This window comes from Mus musculus, chromosome 19 (assembly GCF_000001635.26).
Source record: "Mus musculus strain C57BL/6J chromosome 19, GRCm38.p6 C57BL/6J".
In the NCBI taxonomy this organism is placed as follows: Eukaryota; Metazoa; Chordata; class Mammalia; order Rodentia; family Muridae; genus Mus; species Mus musculus.
In genome coordinates, this window is record NC_000085.6 from 36,638,326 (window position 1) to 36,660,367 (window position 22,042).

Consider the following 22,042-nt stretch of genomic DNA (forward strand, 5'->3'; position numbering starts at 1 on the left):
AAGTTGACAACCAGGAATAACCACTACACTAATCAAACCAGACAGCAGCGCTAATCTCTGGGCATCAATATAAATGCTCAGAAGACAACTTGACAAGCATATCATGTCCGTTTAGCAATACAACTTCCAAGCTTTTCCCCAACCAGAGGCCTTTGAGCAGGCTTGCAGAACCAGATGTGAATTCCCTTCTGGGGGACAGACTTCAAATTCATAACTCCTCCAAACAGTCTTCTTGCCCCCCCACACACACACACCAGTGGCCACCCCTTGCCTATTAGATTGGTAGTATAGAAAATAAGCTCACAACTGAGTAAGATTTTTTTTAAATGACCCTCCCCTCCCCGTCCCCACAGCAGCCTACATGGCACACTGTAATAGCCTGTATTGTTTAGGGGGTCTCTGGTGCCTAGCCAGAAACTCATAGAAAAGTAGCCCACCCGTGGCACTGGGATTTTCATTTAATTATGGCGTCTAGGAGCAGCTTTACCTACACACATATTTGCAGAGTACCTCCATTCTCACTGAACCTAGGACTCAATGGTTTGACAAGGTTGGCCGGTCGATGGGTTCTAGGAATCCTCCTGTCTGCTTCCCCAACCTCCCGCACTGGAGTTGCAGTTGTGCACTGCCCTGCCCAGCTTTTATGTGGGCGCTGGGGACCCCAAGTCACATCCTCCTATCTGTGCAGAAGTTCTTTATTGGCTAAGCCCCTCTGTTTAAATTCTATTTTAATTACCTTACAAATGCTCATCTACTCTAACTCAACTATGCTGGCCTTAGGCTGCTCCCCGTCGCTGTAGCAGGTTACCCTGCAATTTTAGTTTGATGCTCCCCCCATCCCGCCACCCCATTCACTCCCCTGGCAACTCCCCCTCTTCTATACCACTGTGCCCCACACCCCTCGTAAGCCTTTCTAGACACACCCCTGCCCTGAATTCCCTGTGTCTGTTTTCAGCTCTCGCACGCCCTATTATCTCCCCACTGCCGTACCTCAGAGCTTCCGTTCCCCTCTCATGAACCCTGCAGAAGATTTCTTTGATGTAAGACTTCTTGGGCTTCATGCTAATAACTCACATTAATTTCTAAGGAGAAAATTATTCCTACAAGCTTTCCCAAGCTCTTCAGTTCTTATTTCCCCCAAGGCGTATTTATTAATATCTTGATTTTTTAAAAACTAAACAAAAAGAGTCTTTCATCTTGCCTATACATTTACACCAAAAACATAATCTTCTAAGCCAAAAATTATCATGATTAAATGATAACAAACCCAGGGGCTTGTCAGGTGGCACATACTGCCACGTCTGATGAGCTGAGTTTATTAAATCCCAAGTACCTATGCGGTGGAAGGTTAACCAGTTCCTGTCAAGTTGTCCTCTGACCTCCATATACATACGTACATACATACGTACGTACATACATACATACATACTATATAAATACATACATGCACATGCATGCATACAAAGTAAATAAATGTAATTTTTAAAAACCGGGCGTGGTGGCGCATGCCTTTAATTCCAGCACTTGGGAGGCAGAGGCAGGCGGAATTCTGAGTTCGAGGCCAGCCTGGTCTACAAAGTGAGTTCCAGGACAGCCAGGGCTACTGAGAAACCCTGTCTCAAAAAACCAAAAAAAAAAAAAAGAAAGAAAGAAATAGATGGATGGGTAGACAGACAGACAGACAGACAGATAGACAGACAGATTATTGAAACAGTAAAACCTGAAAGGCCCATGATGATCAAAGCGTCACCTTGACTGAAAATCATCTTTCAGCCTTCACTGATGAAAGTCGATTACTCCTTATCAGTAGGTAAAGATATAGAGTACACCAGATAGTGTTTTCCAGAGATGAGTGCAGAGATCTCTCCCAGCCCATATTCCTCTCTACAGTGCAGCTCATGGTCCCGTCAGAACGGGGAGGTGACTTCTCCCTCCCCTAAGTCTCAGTATCCTGTGTCTTTTGCTAATGAAGGACAGCAGAATGACTCCGTGGCTTCTGGAACTGTGCCATTCCGAGTTACACGGCTTCTGGCTGTGTTCTCCACATAATGTGCCTTGCCTTACGTGAGGCATTAACCTTCCAGTCATGTAGGAAACCTGATTAGCCTGATGCTGCCACGCTGTGCAGAAGTTCAAACCATATGGAGAGACTTCACCCAGGTCAAGTCAAAGCAGCCTAATGTGAGCAATGTGGATGGAGGAGCCTCAGTGTGACTATACCACCTGCCAAAACCTCCCTCACCTTAGCGCCCACACAACTGTGTCATATGAAGAGATGAGGCATATGCCATATTCTTCTCTGTTTAAATTTCTATCTTTAAATTTAATAGGAAAGGTTGCTTTAAGCCAGTATACCTTGGGATGACTGTTACATGGTGATAGTAACCAAAGAGGGAGAGGGTAGGTCATATGAGCAGGGATGAGCACGTTTAAAGGGAGTGTCCAAGTTAGTGTCAATGTCTCTTTATATTAATTGATGGTTGACAGGTGACTCAAGCATTCAACACCATGTAGGAAAAGTCTAACTAGTTGAAAAACTGAAAAGACAAAGGACAGGTAGGGCACCACCTCCATGGAACCCAGGTCAGGTAAGCTAGGCTGTCCTTGAACTTTTTTGTGTGTGGAGGAAATGGCCTTGAACCCTTTATATCACTGCTTAGATTATGGGCATGTGTTCCCATATTGGAGACCAAACCTAGAGACTTCATGTATGCTAGGTAAGCATTCTGCTGACTGAGCTACATCCCTCCACCCATGGAGCCTACATCCTATGTGGCTACTTGGTCTAAGGCTGGTTTCATGCACTAGAAATACTGTATTGAACTGGGCCAAGGCAGAAAATCCATGACAACTAGGAGTTAACATTTGGGGTGTTTGAAGCCACAGAGACAGTAACTCAAATGGGTTGAAGCCAGAAATGTTTGTCTGACCAGCTGTGAATTTGAAAAGCCCATATGTGGCACAACATTAAGCTGCTATTTCGGAAATTCTTTCATCTCTTTGGGAAGTATCTGAGGAGTCCTTCCTTCCTCTTGGAAGGCAGCCAGTTTTCTGCAGATATCACTTTGTCAGCAGGAGATGAGGAGTTTCATATGTAACTGAATAATTCTGAAAACAAAGCTGGGCACCTCTGAATACAGTATCCCTCCCTTCTGCTTTAGAGGGTGAGTCTCAATGCCTGCATACGAATGTCGTACAGCATAACTGATTTTTCTCAAAAGTGCGAGGATACCATGTTTTTTAGTTACTGAGCTTTTTATTTACCATGGTCCCCATGCCACTAGCAATCATTCCTAGTGTTCTTGAGGCTGTCCAGTTCAACTTATGATCATTTATTAAGGAGTTCTGCCAGACAGTGTTGGAGAGAACAATGAATGATACAGTAACGTTCCTCCTGCTCTTAGCCCATACTCCAGCTAGAAGTTAAAGAAAAGTGGATGCTAGACAAAAGTTGTTTACTGTGATAGGCATAAAAGGGAGACAGGGGGAGGCCTCTGGTGTCTTTTCTAAGCAGATGGGCATGGGAGAAGGGAGTAAAGACATATTAGGGAAGGAAATGACCACACCCAATCACTAGAGAGAAAGGGATGAGGAAATGTCAGAAGACCAGAGTGACTGTTAAGAGGAGGAGAGAGGACAGCATGTGATGAGGAGCAGCCAGGCTGGACCTGTACAGCCATCAAACACAGGAGGGAGCTGAGGTGTTCTCTGAAAAGCAGTGGGGTGCCACAGGTGCATCTAACACAGAAAGGATCTGGAGATCTGGGGTGTCCTCTGAGAGGCAGTGGGGTGCCACAGGTGCATTTTAAGAAGAGAAGCCATGTACTCACACTATAATTTGTAAATAACACTCTGGGTACAGGGTAAATGTGAACTGGGAAAAGTTCAAGAATGCCATCTTGGATACAGACAAACACCAGAGTCCAAGCAACTCTCACGCTGATCTGGTCTAGTGCAGTGGCAGAGGTGATAGAGGTGGTAAGGTTGACTTTTGTTCAGCAAAACGTTTTAGCAAGTCTTCTCATGGCCACAGGATGTCCCAGGGCATGTTGCTGAGACAGAGAAGGCACTCTGCATCAGTGGTTCTCAACCCTAGGGTCAAGACCCCCACAAGGGTAACTATCAGATACTTACATTATGACTCATTGCAGTAGCAAAACTATGGTTATGAAGTATCAATGAAATAATTTTATGGTTGGTGCCACGGGCTGGACTCAGTCGGTTCTTCAACCCAAGGGAGAAATCAGGGTCCCAGTACTCAGGTGGGCAAGGAGTCAGCAAGTGACAAACAGACACGAACACAAGAGAGTGTTGAATCTGAATGTAATGTCTCAAAGCAAGCATTAGACTTATATTACAGAAGAAAACAAGGAAGTCAGGTGACACATCAGCCAAGATACATTGAAGTCATCTGATGCATAATGACACAAAACAGAGGAATGTATACATAAAAGCTAGCAAGAACCAGGCAGTGTTTACAACTGAGATAAAAATCATACCTACCTAAGGTCAGCTTATTCTTAGAAGCCAGGGGCAAGGGTTTCACGCCCTAGCTATAGTTCCAATTCTAGTCTATCGTATAATCCACCTTCTCCCTAGGCCATTGTAAATTTCTGTATATGGAAGTGACTTGGCTGTTATTCTAAGTATTTACTCTAGTTCCTTCTTAAACCACAACCCTCCTTTTTCCTAGACCATTGTAAATTCCTGCATATGGGTGTGACTTGGTTGTTATTCTAAGTATCCATAGGGAACCTCCATTTAACAGAGGAGCCCACCAACTTTCTTTTAATATGTAATGTAGTCTGCCATACCTGACTGTAGTGAGAATTCCAAGTTTATTTTGTAGAACTTGTTCTGAGATTTCTACTCTTAACCAGTAAACTGCAATGCCTGATTTCTTTCACTATCTCTCTTTCAACACTGGAGGCATTTTGTCTGAATAAGTAACATTCTTACGAAATTCAAAGCCCAAGGTCAGCTCAACAATTTCCTAGGATATTGGAACACTGGTAGAGGCCAGGAAGCAATGTTCAATCTAACTTAGCTATTTGTCAAATCATTCCTTGGAGGCACTTATAATAAAAACAATATTGAAAGAAAGCACACTAAACCCTTCACGACTATTGCAAGGACATATCTGGACCACATCCATGTTATGGGATGCCAAAGACTCCAAGAGACCAGTTTCCATGAAACTTTTTGCCTCAGGACTGTGGCCAAGCTTTTGGACTTGTCACAAGGAGAACTCAGGACAGAGATGAGTGAGACTATCTGTAGAGAATTGCTTAGATGTGTCTCTTCCTCTTTGTCTCAGTGTGGAAACATCCCAGGTCGTCAAGGAAGAGGAGGAACAGGATGAAAAGATGGGTCTCAGGTAACAAAAGTAATGGAGAACTAACAAAATCCTTCAGGGACTGTGAAGAGCAAGCAGAGGAATCCTGCGATTAAACAAAGAGACACTGAAAAGCAAGCAGAGTAATGCTGCAATTAAACAAAGAGACACTGAAAAGCAAGCAGAGAAATGCTGCAATTAAACAAAAAGACACTGATTTTCTTTTTAGTTGTAGCAGAATATGACTAAATTACACATCACACAGAAAAGCCAGACTTGTAGAAAGCAGTTGCTATCAGGGCAGAAGAAGGAATTCTTAGAATTAGAGAAATATGTGGTAGGGTGAGAAGGCATCAATTACCTGCCTCCTCTGGCTGGGAAGATGCAGTATAAAATATTATACTGCATAAATAAAACTAAATATATTACTTAAGAGGGCACACTGTAATCCAGGAAAACCTGACCCAGAAAACTAGAATTGAGTTCAACCTGGTAAATCTACTAGATTTCAAAGATATAGCAAAGACTCTTTGGGAAACCCATTAGGGGGAAAGATCAAGTCACTTATACAAGGGGGGAAAAAAACTAGGCTCAAGCAAGGTAATTTTAATACCAGATGACAATATAGTAACACACATAAAACCAATATTAAGAAACAAGGTTGAAAAGTAGGGAGAATGATATTAGCTAAAATTATCTGGGGAAAGGAAATAGGGAACTTACAAAAGAAAAAGAAGACATTGGTTTTACTGTTATTTATGTAAGGAAATTAAAAGATACTCTATAAACAAATAGGAAGTCTGTTAGAGGTTTCTTCTCAACAAAAAGAAGTTAGTCAAATGGCATGTAACCAACTTAAGCAGAGCAAACACTCCAAAGAGAGCTTCGGGTGCACTGACTCATGATAGGCGCCCTACTAGATTCTGCATCATGGATCTTCAAGATTTTATGAGTATTTGTGACACAGATGACAAAATCATGGACTAAGGTTGCTTTTTTTTTTCTCTCAAATTCCCAAATCGCAGTAGGTTAGCTCATCTTTTTAAATTTTTCCTTCACACGATCCCTGCAAAAGGAAGTGATGTAGAGCCACAGTGCGAGTGTTATTATATTGACACCAGGTCTTTTGTGGGATGCAGACCTTTCCTTAGTGCACACATGGGAGAGAATGTCCTCATGTTAGAGTTTCAGATGTAGCAAGAACGGCCCAACCGAGGCTTCGAGGATGCTCAACGTCAGAAGGGCAGCCCGGCAAGCAAGAGACACAGCGGCGGTTTTCCTCAGTTACCTGACATTTTACTCACCTGACACTAGATCGAGCACATTAAGCTAAGCTACAGTAACAACGTTAAATAATATGTACAATGTAAGCTATTATAAATGTACGGAAACACACAAAATCCCCATTTAACTAATAGGGATTGATCCAGGAACAATCTTCGGTGGCTGAGCGGTTTTGGAGAAACTTTAGAAATGGTGCTTTCAAGTTGGCAATGTCTGAACCCACTGATTCATCACAAAAAAACAAAAAAAAAACAAAAAAAAAAACAGAACAAGGAGACACTAGGTGCCTCCTGATGTAGCTCACCACTACTTTTGAAGTATTCTTTTAAAAGTATCAAGATCCTGGATCTAATGGACCATTTTCCAGGAAATAAAGTGGATAGAGGAAAAGTGAACCCTGTGAAGAACAATTATGAAAGTTGAGGAGGCAGAGAAAAGTCTAGGATAAATGATTCATAGACTAGATCAGAGATTAAGGAAACAAACATAGATTAAAAGCAAATTACGTAAAATATAAAGTAAACACTTGGTGAACTTTGGATTCTGATCTGAAAAGCAGCTGTAAAGAGTAATTGAGCGTCCTGGTGCTGATAAACTCTTGGCAAGAGTATGTGTGTCAAAGGATGCTTCCCTTCTCTGTAGAAGCCAGGGGACACAGGGAGCAGGGGGCCAAAGCCCCAGTCCCTCCTCACTGGTGGCAACATCAGGGTGCTGTGCAATCAATACTGTCTTCACTCACCTGCAAATCCTCGCTCTAGGGTGACGCCACCATTCTCTGCCGGACCGCAGGGGGAAAAGTGAGGCTTGGAGGACACTCAGTACTGAAGCATCCAGAATTACAAAGTAAAAAGAAAGGGGAAGTTAGAATGTGACTAGGATATAGTAACACTTATGAATTATTAAGTATGTATATTTGATAATAGCATTGCCTAGAGGTGGGTTTTTAGTTCTCATTTTAATGTTTAAGTTCCTTTCAGCTTCATGTAAAAACTGAAAAGCATTTATGGGTGCAAAAAAATATGCTATCTGGGCTTTGACTTTAAAATGCTCAAGAAATGCACACAAACACCCATGCATGCGAGTGTGTGCACAAATACACACAAACAAGAACACGTGCATGCACACATCCTCCACCCAATAGCTTCCCAGGAGTGTTCTACCAACCGTTTCATTTAACAGAACAACTATTACAATCATTAAGTGCCCCAGGGTGTTCACCAGCAAGCTTCTAAGGCAAGGATTACCCTTACCCATTTGACTACTGAGTAACAAAGACATGAAAGCTCTTCCCCAAGATCACACAACTGAAAATGGTAAGGACAAACTGGAATCTAAGCCGTGCCTTTCCTAGAGCACCATATATGGTGCTTGTACATAGCATCTTGTGTGCTGTACACACAGTGCAGCCTGCAGGAATGTTCACAGGGCCTATCTGAACCATTATGCAAGCCTTCCATAAACAAATAAGCAAACAGATGAATCTGTGATCAGAGAGTGATGAGTTCTTACTAGTTTCGCCCTCAGCAGATCGGCTTCCTAAATCCCACCTTGTTTAAACCAGGCTGGATACTGAGCAGCTATGTGCTCCAAGACTCCACTGACTACATCCATGCAATCACCACTGGCTACATCCCAGCAGTCACCACTGGCTACATTCCAGAAATCACCACTGGCTCTGCTTTATGGCTTGGGAACAGTTCAACTATTAAATCTGCCTCAGAGGAAATGAAGTGACATTGGCCGGGTTCCTTCTTATCCTGGTTTCATCTAAGAGGACCAAGAGGACCCGTGGTCAATGGAAACCTAAAGGGAAAAGCCACCCATGTCGCACACAGGATGTGGAAGTCAGAGGACCCCCCCTACCCAGAGTCACGTGGAGTGCTGTTGATGGAGACAATTAGAAAGGTTTTGAGTCAGGATACCAGCATACACCAGACACACTAATTCTTCAATCAGGTATGTTCATCAGAACAAGATACCTGTGGACGTGGGTAGGGCTTTTGTTTCTTACAACCATAGACTTCCAACTCATTCCAAGGATGATAGTTTTTATCACAAAACAGAAATATAAGTCATAATGGTCCTTCCTGGGAATGTTATTCAAATCCCTCCCCCAATGCTATGAGGCGAGAGACTACAGCACCTTGAGTGGAGCCAGGGCAATTTAAAACCTACAGGGTGAGCATTATATAGCTAAAGATGAAAGTGAACTCCCGATCCCCCTGCTCCTGCCTCCCAAGACTCGAGATTAGGCACCATCACATCAGACTAGGATAAAGAATTAAAAAAAAACATTCCAGGTGTGCTGGTGTATGCCTTTAATCCTAGCACTTGAGAGCCAGAGGCAGGAGGGTTTCTGTGAGTTTGAGGACAGCCAGGACTAGGCAGAGATACACTGTATTAGAAAAACAGAAAACAAACAAACCAAAAAAAGTCAAGAAATGTGCAAAGAAAGGAAACAAATTAGTAATGTATTAATAAAAACTCTAGAAACTAAATCTAAGTTAAAAGGAAATACTGGATAGGAAACTACTTAACAATGTTATCGGTTGTGTATAAACTAAAGATACATTCTGAGCGCTAAGGGCTCTCAACCCCACTTCTATCCCCCACCCCTCCATCTCCTTTTAGAAAGAACAAAACTGTATCGAAGAAAAAGACTGCTATGGGCTGTTTCAGGATAAAATCCAGAGGGGAAAGAGAGACCCTGCATTATATATATAAATTCCCATTTTTCCCCAAGAGTACATTGCGTCTCTGTTGAGTATGTCTCTAGATGGAACAGTCTCACTCTACACAGCAAGCTTAACCTTCCGTCCTTCCAGCAAGCCTTCCTGGGGCTTAAAATATAAACATATAAAGTTTCTACTTAGATATCCCAAGAAGCACACTCCATGCTTCTACTTTGTGAGTTTGTTTTTATGGACAATCTGCCCCTAAAGTTCCTAAAAATAACTAACTAAAAAAAAAAAAAAAACTGTGACCACTATATATATGTGTGTGTATGTGTGTGTGTGTGTGTGTGTGTGTGTGTGTGTGTGTGTGTGTGTGTGTGTAAACATTAGGGAACATTTTTATTGCTATTTATTCTTTAGAAAAAAATTTTTCGAGGTTATTATCTTAGCCAATTCCAAGATTCCAACTCTAAAATTTTTAAATTAACACAGATGGTCATTTTAAAACGTATTTAACCAACTTAAAAGCAGATGAAGTCATCTAAGATGATCCTAGTGTGCTCTACTATGTTATTCATATCATTTGTATTTTGCAGTGTATGGGGATAGTGACTTGTCTCTGCATCCTCTGGTCTAAAGCAGGATAAAAATCATTTTGGTAAAATACTTGCTAAACGACTGATGTCCTCACTAAAACCATAAACAGCTGACTCAAAAAGTAAAGAAAATGAAAGTGACAGACTTCAATCCTGCTCTTAATATCCTTGAAAATCTAAATAAAAGTATCCTTTTTATCATGAGGAGGTGTGGGAGAGAGCTGGGAGTGAGAAGAGCAGTCCAGACGGGCATCTCTGAGATTACCTGGAGACCTGGGATAAGGAGGTTCCAGGGAGTCCATGGGGGTGCCCCTAGCTGAGACCCCTACCAGTGGGGGTTATGGAGACTGAAGTGGCCACCTCCTGTAGCCCGTGGAAAGAGGGGGACATCAATCCACCCACAAAGCCTGTGACCCCCAAATTAGAAGATAAACAGGGATAAAGATGGAGCAGAGATTGAGGCAACGGCCAACCAATGACTGGCCCAACTTGAGACCCATCCCATGTAAAAGAGCTAACCCCTGACACTGCTAACAATAGCCTGCTATGCTTGCAGACAGGAGCCTAGCAGAACTGTCTCCTGAGAAGCTTCATCCAGCAGCTGATGGAAACAGATGCAGAGACCCAGAGCCAAACATCAGGTGGAGCTTGGAGAGACTTGTGGAAGAGTTGGGGAAGGACTGAGGGACTCTGAGGGGTCAAAAACACCACAGAATCAACTAACCTTGGCCCATGGGGAATCACAGAGACTGAACCACCAACCACAGAGCATGCAGGAGCTGCACATAGGCCCCCTACATACACATTTGTAAAACATGTGCAACTTGCTCTTCATGTGGGTCCCGTAACAATTGGAGCAGAGGCTATCTCTGACTGTTGCCTGACTCTGCCTTCCAAGTGCTGCAATCAAGTTTGCACTCCCACCAACAGTGGAGGTGTGTTTTTGATCTTAGCCATTCCAACAGGTGTAAGATGGAATCTCAGAGTTATTTTGATTTGCATTTCCTTAATGGCTAAGGATGTTAATTATATCTTTTTTCCTTTGATTTAAGTTTTATTGCATTATGATGATAAAAGATTCATAATTTCAATTTATCTGAATTTGTTAACATTTAAAAACATACTTTGAGTAAGTAGACTTACATCACAGTTTTCTTTCCCTTTTGTACCCCAACTCCTCCTGGAGAGCCCCCCTTCAAAACCTACAATACCTTTCATTTTTTTATCATATTCTTTAAAATTTATAAAATATTGTAATATAAAAATGAGTATTATAAAAGTTGTTTGATATAAAACAACAATCAATTGAACAGTCTTATGTAGATGGTTGTATACAGCAATACTGAAAATACATACACTTTTCTCAATATAACTTTTAAATAACTCCAAATATATTAACTGTATATTTTAAAATAATATATCATTATTAGGTTTTTAATGAACATAAATAGATAAAGTCTTTTGTTTATTTGTTTATTTTGTTTTTAGTAGAGCTTAAAATCTTGGCTCTTACTGTGGTACAAACACAAAATAAGAACAGCTTTTGGACATTGGAGTTCATTATAATAAGGCTGTACTTGAATGTCCCTCACATCACCAAAGGATGTTACCTCCAAAGTAGATAAGCTAAGAGTTGACAGTTCTGCTGTGCCAAGGAATGAATTGTAGGCACGATTTTTGGATACAGATTTCCTGCTATGGTCAAAGCTATTTGACTTGAGTGATTGTCGTCATTCTCAGCCTGCAGGGAACAGGTTACATTCATTTAAAAAATGGTGTGTGTATTAAGATGGTCTATCCATGAAGTCATTCATCAACTGTTTTAATGAACAATGGTTCTGCTTGGAGGGTGGCACAGATGGTAGGTGAGGGTAAGATTCTGGTTCATTGGCTGTGATGATTTTGAATAAAATCATTCATCTCAGAATAAGAGTAACTTATAAAGTCCTCTTCTGCATGGAGGGGTCACGCAGAGCAGCTGAGGCTCGGCACTGTGAGAGGCCATGGAAGGCCATTGGTGAAGGTGCAGCCTCAGTTGCAATTGAAGGCCCGGGACTGAAGGGGTCATGCAGTGTTTTGGAGATGCCAGTACCATGAGATGACCACCAAGAGCAGCAGCAGCAGTGGAGTACAGGCATCTGGAGCCTAGAGGATGATGCATGTGCTGCAAAGGGCATGGCTGGAGAAGTGACCCAAGCCCTTGGAGGAGCCCAGAAGATCGTGAGTTGGATCCCAGACATTGGATGGTTGGAGACTGATTTTTGCTTTTGATTGTGACTGTGCCCTGATATTTTCCCTCTTGAAGGAAGAAACTGTTTTAGTGGAGCCCACAGTTAAGAGACTTTTAATTGTAAAAAGACTTTGGATTTTTAAAAGAGATGGATATTTTAAAGAGATTGAAATATTAAGAATATGTAAAGACTGTGAGACGTTTAAAGTTATTTAGACCTTGGGGATGAATAAGAATGTAAGGGTGGAGGCTACTAGTGATGTGTTTGTGTGTCAAGTTGACAAGGGGTCAATTGTGTTGGCTAGTTTTGTGTCAACTTGACACAGCTGGAGTTATCACAGAGAAAGGAGCTTCAGTTGAGGAAATGCCTCCATGAGATACAACTGTCAGGCATTTTCTCAATTAGTGATCAAGGGGAAAGGCCCCTTGTGGGTGGGACCATCTCTGGGCTGGTAGTCTTGGTTCTATAAGATAGCAGGCTGAGCAAGCCAGGGGAGGCAAGCCAGTGAGGAACATCCCTCCATGGCCTCTGCAACAGCTCCTGCTTCCTGACCTGCTTGAGTTCCAGTCCTGACTTCCTTTGGTAATGAACAGCAGTATGGAAGTTTAAGCCAAATAAACCCTTTCCTTCAAAATTGTTACAATAATTATAAATATCAAGCAAAGCCTTCAGTCTTACTCTTTGCTGTTCTCTTACAAGCCACCTCCCAAATTAATTGTCTACATTTAATGTAGACAGTTTCTTTCTTTTGGCTGTATAAATAATTTTGAAATATTTAAGCTATTCTGAAAACCATTGTATAGTGTAAAAACATTAAATAAACAATCCTACTAATAGAGAGGCTGAGATAGGAGAAACATGATTTCAAGACCATTATGTGGCACACAGAAAGACCCTGTCATGTACAAACAAGCAGAAAGTGTATATGGATTGTACAATATTGGACCTATTTCTCCCATTACCAAATTAGAGAGCCCCAGGAATGACAGCCAACGAATTTCTAATTCCTCCTATTTCTGAATTTCAGTCGATTAGGATATGTTGGTAATATTAATTTTAATATTAAGAGATATTAAGGAAAAGTGATTGTTACTCCCTGTTAATTTTCTTGTTAGAGGTGGAATTATGTTTGTGTGGGTTTGTTGAAATATTACTTTCTTGCTTCTTCTAGGGTGTAGTTTCACTCATTGTGTTGGTGTTTTCCATACATTATCCCTTGTAGGGCTGGATTTGTGGAAAGATATTGTGTGAATTTAGTTTTTTCATGGAATATCTTGTTTTCTCTGTCTATGGTGATTGAGAGTTTTGCTGGGTATAGTAGCCTGGGCTGGCATTTGTGTTCTCTTAGGGTCTGTATGATATCTGCCCAGGGTCTTCTAGCTTTCATAATCTCTGTTAAGAAGTCTGGTGTAATTCTGACAGGTCTGCCTTTATATGTTACTTGACCTTTTTCCCTTACTGCTTTTAATATTCTTTCTTTGTTTAGTGCATTTGGTGTTTTGATTATTATGTGACAAGAGGAATTTCTTTTCTGGTCAAGTCTATTTGGAGTTCTGTATGCTTCTTGTATGTTCATGGGCATCTCTTTCTTTAGGTTAGGGATGTTTTCTTCTATAATTTTGTTGAAGATATTTACTGGCCCTTTAAGTTGGGAATCTTCACTCTCTTCTATACCTATTATCCTTAGGTTTGATCTTCTCATTGTGTCCTGGATTTCCTGGATGTTTTGAGTTAGGAGATTTTGCTTTTTGCATTTTCTTTGACTGTTGTGTCAATGTTTTCTATGTTATCTTCTGCACCTGAGATTCTTTCTTCTATTTCTTGTATTCTGTTGGTGATGCATGCATCTATGACCCCTGATCTCTTTCCTAGGTTTTTTAACTCCAGGGTTGTCTCCCTTTGGGATTTCTTTATTGTTTCTAGTTCGATTTTTAGATCCTGGATGGTTTTGTTCATTTCCTTCACCTGTTTGATTGTGTTTTCCTGTAACTCTTTAAGGGATTTTTTGTGTTTCCATTTTAAGGGCTTCTATCTGTTTACCTGTGTTCTCCTGTATTTCTTTAAGGGAGTTATTTATGTCCTTCTTAATGTCTTCTATCAGCATCATGAGAAGTAATTTTAATCTTGTTTTTACGATGTGTTGGAGTATCCAGGACTTGCTATGGTGGGAGAATTGGGTTCTGATGATGCCAAGTAACCTTGGTTTCTGTTGCTTATGTTCTTACACTTCCCTCCCGCCATCTGGTTATCTCTAGTGCTATCTGTCCTGACTATGTCTGAATGGAGCCTGTCCTTCCTGTGATCCTGGTTGTGTCAGAACTCCTCCAAGTCAAGCTGTTTCTGTGATCCTGTGATTCTGGGGTCCTGGGATCCTAAGATCCTGAGATCCTGGGTGTGTCTGAGCTCTTGGAAGTCAAGCTGCCTTTGGGACCTTGAGATCCTGGTGTGGCCAAGCTGCTGGGATTCTGTGATCCTCTGATCCTGGGAGTGAAGCTGCCTCTGGGTGTTGTGGGGCTGGCTGTGGAGTTTGTGCCCAAGGTCTGCTCCGACTATTTCTTCAAGTGTTTCTCAGTCATTTGAGATTTCTCTGTTAAGAATTTTCTGGTTAGATCTGTACCCTATTTTTAAATTGGATTACTTAGTTTGTTCATATCAAGTTTCTTGAGTTCTTTATATATTTTTTATATCAACCCTCTATCAAATATGGAGTTGGTGAAAATCTTTTCCCATTCTGTGGGCTGCTATTTTGTCCTATTGACAATGTCCTCTGCCTTACAGAAGCTTTTCAGTTTGATGAGGTCCCATGTACTAATTGTTGATATATAAGTCCTGAGTTATTGATGTTCTGTTCAGGAAGTTGTCTCCTGTGCCAATGCATTCAAGACTATTCCCCACATTCTTTTCTATCAGATTCAGTGTATCTGGTTTTTATGTTGAAGTCTTTGACCCATTTGGACTTGAGTTTTTGTGCAGAATGATAGATATGGATCTATTTGCATTCTTCTACATGGCAACATCCAGTTAGATCAACACAGTTTGTTAAAGATGCTGTCTTTTAGCCGGGTGGTGGTGGTGCACACCTTTAATCCCAGCACTTGGGAGGCAGAGGCAGGCGGATTTCTGAGTTTGAGGGCCAACCTGGTCTACAGAGTGAGTTCCAGGACCACCAGGGCTACACAGAGAAGCCCTGTCTTGAAAAGACAAACAAAAATCAAAAAACAAAACAAAACAAAAAAACCCAAAAAGATGCTGTCTTTTTTACCACTGTATATTTCCAGCTTCTTTATCAAAAGTCCATAGGTATCCATAGGTGTCCATAGGTGTGTGGGTTTACATTTGGGTCTTTGATTCAATTCCATTGTTCAATGTGTCTGTTTTTATACCAATAACCATCAGTTTTTATAATAGCACTATAGTACAGCTTGAAATCAGGAATGGTGGTATCTTTGGAAGTTCTTTTATTGTACAGGATTGTTTTAGCTATCTTGGTTTTTTGTTTGTTTGTTTGTTTGTTTTTCCATATGAAATGGAATATTGTTCTTTTGTGTTGAATTGTGTTGGAATATAATGGGGATTACATTGAATCTGTAGGCTGCTTTTGGTAGGATGGCCATTTTCACTATATTAATCCTACTGAACCATGAGAATGGAAGATCTTTCCATCTTCTGATATCTTCTTCAATTTCCTTCTTCAAAGACTTGAAGTTTTTATCATACAGCTCTTGCACTTGGTTTATTAGAGTTATCCCAAGGTACTTTATATTATTTGTGGCTATTGCGGTGGTTATTTCCCTGATTTCTATCTCAGCTTGTTTACCATTTGTATACAGAAGGAGCTACTATTTTTTTTTCCTAGTTAATCTTCTATCCATCCACTTCAAAGAAGGTGTTTATCAGCTGTAGGAGTTCCCTGGTAGAATGTTGGGGGTCACCTGTATACTATCATATCATCTGCAAATAGCAATTCGTTGGCTTCTTTCTTTCCAATTTGTATTCCCTACATCTCTTTTAGTTGTCTAATTGCTCTACCTCAAACTTCAAGTACTATATAGAATAGATACCAAGAGAATGGACAGCCTTGTCTCATTCCTGATTTTGGTGGAATTGATTTGAGTTTCTATCCATTTAATTTGATGTTGGTGATCAGCTTGCTGTAAATTGCCTTTGTTATGTTTAGATATGTCTCTTGTATATGTGATCTCTCCAAGACTTTTATCATAAAGTGATGTTGGATTTTATCAAAGGTTTTTTTTTTGGCATCTAATGAGATAATCATGGTTTTTTTCTTTCAGTTTGATATATGATGGATTACCTTGACAGATTTTCATATGTTGAAACCATCTCTGAATCTCTGAGATGAAGCCCACTTGATCATGGTGAATGATCTTTTTGATGTGTTCTTTAATTCAGTTTGCAAGGAATTTATTGAATATTTTTGTTCATGAGGGGAAAGTGGTCTGAAATTCTCTTTCTTTGTTGAGTTTTTGTGTGGTTTAGATATCAGGGCGAATGTGGACTCATAAAATGAGTTTGGCAATGTTCCTTTTGTTTCTATCTTGCAGAATAGTTTGAGGAGTATTGGTATTAAGTCTTCTGTAAAAGTCTGATAGAATTCTAGACTAAAAGCATGGCCCTGGCTTTTTTTGTTTGGGAGACTTTGAGTAACTGCTTCTATTTTCTCATGGGTTAAAGGTCAATTTAAATTGTTTATCTGGCCTTGATTTAACTCTGGTAAGTGCTATTCACTGAGAAAATTATCTATTTCTTTTAAATTTTCAAATTTTGAAAAGTACAGAATTTTTAAGTAAGACCTAGTTATTCTTTGAATTTCCTTAAAATCTGTTGTTATATCCCCCCTTTTGTTTCTTATTTTGTTAATTTGGATAATCTCTCTGTCTTTTAACTAGATAGGATAAGGGTTTGTCTATTTTGTAGATTTTCTCAAAGAACCAACTCTTTGTTTCATTGATTCTTTGCATTTTTTTCTTTGTTTCTATTTTATTGATTTTGATCCTCAGTTTGATTATATTCTGCCATCAACTCCTCTTGGGTGTGTTTGCATCTTTCTGTTCTAGAGCTTTCAGGTGTGCCGTTAAGTTGCTAGTGTGAGATCTCTCCAAACTCTTTATAAAGACACTTAGTGCTATTTATCAACTTTCCTTGCTGCTTTCATTGTGTGCCATAAGTTTGGGTGTGTTGCGCATTTATTTTCATTGAATTCTAGAAAGTCTTTAATTTCTTTCTTTGTTTCTGCCTTGACCCTGAAGTCATTTAGTAGGGAGTTGTTGAGTTCCCATAACTCTGTAAGCTTTCTATTGTTTCTGTTGTTGTTGATATCCAACTTTAATCTGTGGATAGGATATAGGGGTTATTTCAGTTTTCTTGTGTCTGTTAAGACTTGCTTAAGTATCTTGACCAAGTCTCTGGTCAATTTTTGAGGATGTTCCCGAAGGTGCTGAGAAAAAGATATATTCTTTTGTGTTTGGGTGAAATGTTCTGTAGCTATCTCTTAGGTCCATTTGTTTCAGAATGTCTGTTAGCTCCATTATGTCTCTGTTTGGTTTTTGTCTATATGACATGTTCACTGATAAGAGTGAGGTATTCAACTCTCCTGCTCTTAATTTGTAAGGTTTGATGTGTGATTTAAGCTTTCCTAAAGTTTCTTTTACAAATGTGGGTGCCCTTGCATTTAGAGCATATAAGTTAAGAATAGAAACATCATCTTGGTGGATTTTTCCTTTGGTAAGTATAAAATATTTTTCTACATCTCTTTTGATTAATTTAGGTGAAAGTCTATCTTGTTAGATATTAGAATAGCTAGATTCAATTCAAAGATTGCTTCTTTGGCCCATGTGCTTGGAAATCTTTTTCCAATCCTTTACTCTGAGGTAATGTCTATCTTGGATGTTGAAGTGTGTTTCTTGTATGCAGCAGAAGGATGGATCCTGTTTCTATATCCATTCTGTTAGCCTGTGTCTTGCTGGTGTGAGATTATTTATTGCCTGTGTTTTCTTGAGTGTAGTTAACCTCCTTGGGTTGGAGTTTTCCTTCTAGTACTTTCTGTAGAGATAGATTTGTGGATAGTTATTGTTCAAATTTAACTTTGTTATGAAATATCTTTTTTTCTCCTTCTATGACTATTTAAAGATTTGCTAGGTAGAGTTCAGGCTGGCATCTCTGCCCTCTTAGTCTGAAAGACATCTGCCCAGGTTCTTCTGGCTTTTAGAGTCTCCATTAAGAAGTCAGGTACAATTCTAATAGGTCTGCCTTTGTATGTTACTTGGCCTTTTTTCCTTGTTGCTTCATTCTTTCTTCATTCTAGATGCTTAGTGTTTTGATTGTTATGTGGCATGGAAACTTTCTGGTCCAGTGTATTTAGTGTTTCTTGTAGCCTTATACGCACATCCTTCTTTAGGTTAGGAAATTTTCTTTCTATGAATTTGTTAAATATATTTTCTGGGCTTTCCAGCTGGAATTCTTCTCCTTCTTCTATCCCTATTATTTTTAGGTTTGGTCTTTTCATAGTGTCCCAAATTTTCCTGGATGTTTTGTGTGAGGAGTTTTTAAAGGTTTAACATTTTTTTAACAAATGAATCCATTTCTTCTATCATATCTTCAATGCTTGAGATTCTCTCTTCCATGTCTTGTATTCTGGTTGATGATGCTTGTGTTTGTAGTTTCTGTTTACTTACACAGATTTTCCATTTCCAGAATTTCTTCAGATTGTGTTTTCTTTATTATTTCTATTTCCATTGTCAGGTCTTGAACAGTTCTACTCATTTCTTTCAAATATTTTTTCTTGCCTTTCTTTAAGGGATTGATTTCCTCCAATATTTTTGTCCTTTCCTCTATTTCTATATGGGACATTTTCATTTTCTCTTGAAGGACCTCTATGATCTTCATAAAGTTGATTTTAAGGTCATTTTATTGTGCTTCAGCTGTACTGGACTATTTGGATATTGCTGTCATAGAATAGCTGGGTTGTGGTGGTACCATATTGCCCTGGCTATTGTTGATAGTGTTTTACACTGCCCTTTGGGCATCTAGGTTTGAAATCATTATAGGTCTCGGTGCTGATTTCTGACTTCATCTTTGTTGAATGGGTGTTCCTTGGTTTCTGTTTCCCACTTGGTCTTCTGATCTTTGAGGCCTAGATTTCTGATAGCCACAGTGACCTCTGATCTAATAGGGAGTATCTAACCAGGTTGGGGGCTGGACTTCTGGCAACTAGCTTGGCCTTTGGTGGAGGGTCCTACTAATGGGACTAGTGGTAGTGGGGGCAGTAAAATGGGTCTTTGGGAACCAAACCTAGGGATCAGGGCAGTTGTGTTAGCAAGTGGGTCACTCATCCATTCTTCTAACTGGTGTTGCCTTAGCCTGTTCTCTTGACTTTTTTTTTTTTTTTTTTTTTTTTTTTTTTGGTTTTTTGAGACAGGGTTTCTCTGTATATCCCTGGCTGACCTGAACTCACTTTGTAGACCAGACTGGCCTCGAACTCAGAAATCTGCCTACCCTTGCCTCCTGAGTCCTGGAATTAAAGGCATGCACCACCATATCCAACTTCTCTTGACTCTTAAAGCTGATTTTTTTTTCTTCCCAGCAAAAATCAGTTTAGACATTTTATGAGCATTTAACAAGATTATATCTTAACAATTTAGTTTCCTTTTAAATGTAAGAAGTTAGTTATTTGTCTTATAAACCTGGAGTGGGGAGTTTGGTTTTGTTGTTGTTGTTGTTGTTTGTTTGTTTTCTGGGGTTGGTTTTTTTTTCTATAGTTTCAAAAAATAATATTTAAAATACCAAATATAAACTATTGCCATACATGAAATATGATCCACAACAGCCATGCCCACTCATGTGAGATTATTAGATATAAGCAGGCAGAACATTCTCTACGCTGATAAAACTGGGCAGATGGAGAACAAGTGTAATCGAATCAAGCACTTACAACATCCAGCAAAAACCCAACTGAGTCACCCACCTGGGACAGCGAGCAGAATGATGTCATCAAACCTGGGGAATTCCTGCTGAAAACAGTCTTGCTGGGGCTTCTGATGGGCAGCATCCAGGCCAAGCAGAGCATCCTCCAGAATGAAGGTCTTTCTTCCACTCACACTGCACTAGAATAGTCCTTGGGATAGTCAGCAACCTCTGCTGGGAAGGGCTTACATGCAGCCACTCTCAGGAATGCAAGGTTTATAGGAACCTCTCTTTGCAGTTCTTTCTCCCTGTCACAGAGGCAAGGGGCAAGTCTGCCTCATGAAACACATGACACTGAGACAAACATGCTTATATCTGAGCCAAGAAAGCTCATCTGTTCTTTGCAGTCATCTCTCAATAAGCACAAACAGCACACGACAGTTTGCCAATAGAATTTACACTACAATCACTCCACTAGAAAGCTCAAAGTGAATGTTTTAGACCTGAAGACACAGCTCAGTGAAAAGGGTTTTTTTTTTCTCTCTTTTAAAAAATTTTTATTTTTATCTTATGTGTAAAGGTGTTTGGTACATGTGTATATGTGTATTGTGTGCATGCCTGGTGGCTTTGGTACATCTGTATATGTGTACTGTGTGCATGCCTGGTGCCTAAGGAAACAGAGAGCATCAGATTCCCTGCCACTGGAGTTGCAGATGGTTGTGAGCCACCATGGGGGTTCTTGGGACGCAAACCTAGACCCTGTGTAAGAACAACAAACACTTTTACTAAATCGTCCCTTCTCGCTGTTCTTCCAGAGGACCCAAGTTGGTTTTCCAGCACCAACATCAGGCAGTTCACAACTGCCTGTAACTCCAGCTCTAAGATATCAAATGCCCTTTGCTGGCCTCCTCTGGTACCCACACAAATGTGGCAGGTAATCACACATCCATGCACACACATATGCACACACATACACACACATACAACATACACACACACACACACACGAATAAAAATCAACATAAATCTTCACAAGATAAACAAATTATCACTTTCATTTTAATATCTGCATTTTTATCAGGCCTAAGATCAGTTCCTTACATAATGAGTTTCTCTAAAGTTTCAAATCTTACAACTAAGTCTTGAACGTCTTTACTTTAGCTAAGCTTGACTAAGGATGCAGAATAACTGGTTTGTCAAGAGGCAATGGTGGGGAAGGGAAAGAGAATAGGAAAGATACAGGCAAACAGACAGTAGCCCAGTGACATCTTCATTGTCAACTTGATGTGGGTGGAAACACATAGCTTGGTGTGTTTTGGAGAAATGTTTAACTGAGGAGAGACAAGCCACCTTGGATATGAGCGGCACCATCCCCTAGGCTGGGGTTACAGACTGAATAAGAAGGAAAAAGTAAGATGAGCACCAGCATGCATCCCAAGATCCCTTCAACCCAGTTAAAGGTTGTGATGGTCATAGGATCTTACGCCAGACACAAAGGTGGAGTATGAATGGCTTTCAAAGGCACCAAAGATAGAAATACTCCAGCTGGGTCATCAACATTCTAACACCCCACAACCACAAAGTCTTAGTCAGTCATTCAGCCTTGTAGATGCTTCAGAGAGATGAAGTTTTCCTTTAGTACCTTCTATCCACATGCATCCCCAGTACTCCCTATTAGTAATCCTTATTCATGCCCCTATAAATAAGTCCAATAAACTCATTGGTCCACCCTGCTGGATTGAATGGAATCGTCCCCTAGGTCTGCAGGTGCCCTATGGGAATAGATGATGCTTCTCATCTCCCGAGGCAAAGTCACACAACACATGTAACCTTCATCTGTGTACACAGCACAGACATGTATGCATACACACGGATACTTTATCCATCCCGCATCATTTTATTCAGAAGGCAATTCATACTGATGCTGTGCCCATTCATGAATTCAGCCTGCCAAACATGAGTTTGCTTCTGTAGGGTTTCCCCCTCACAGCCACCTTCAGA

General features: G+C 40.3%; 1 long non-coding RNA gene across 1 annotated transcript in view; it reads right to left on the reverse strand.

Moving 5' to 3' along the window:
* Window positions 1-22,042, reverse strand: part of Hectd2os (Hectd2, opposite strand) — a 70,062-nt gene that overhangs the window by 18,908 nt on the left and 29,112 nt on the right. The window contains exon 3 of the long non-coding RNA NR_033510.1: window positions 7,359-7,440. This is a non-coding gene — a long non-coding RNA (Hectd2, opposite strand). The remainder of the gene's footprint in view (window positions 1-7,358; window positions 7,441-22,042) is intronic.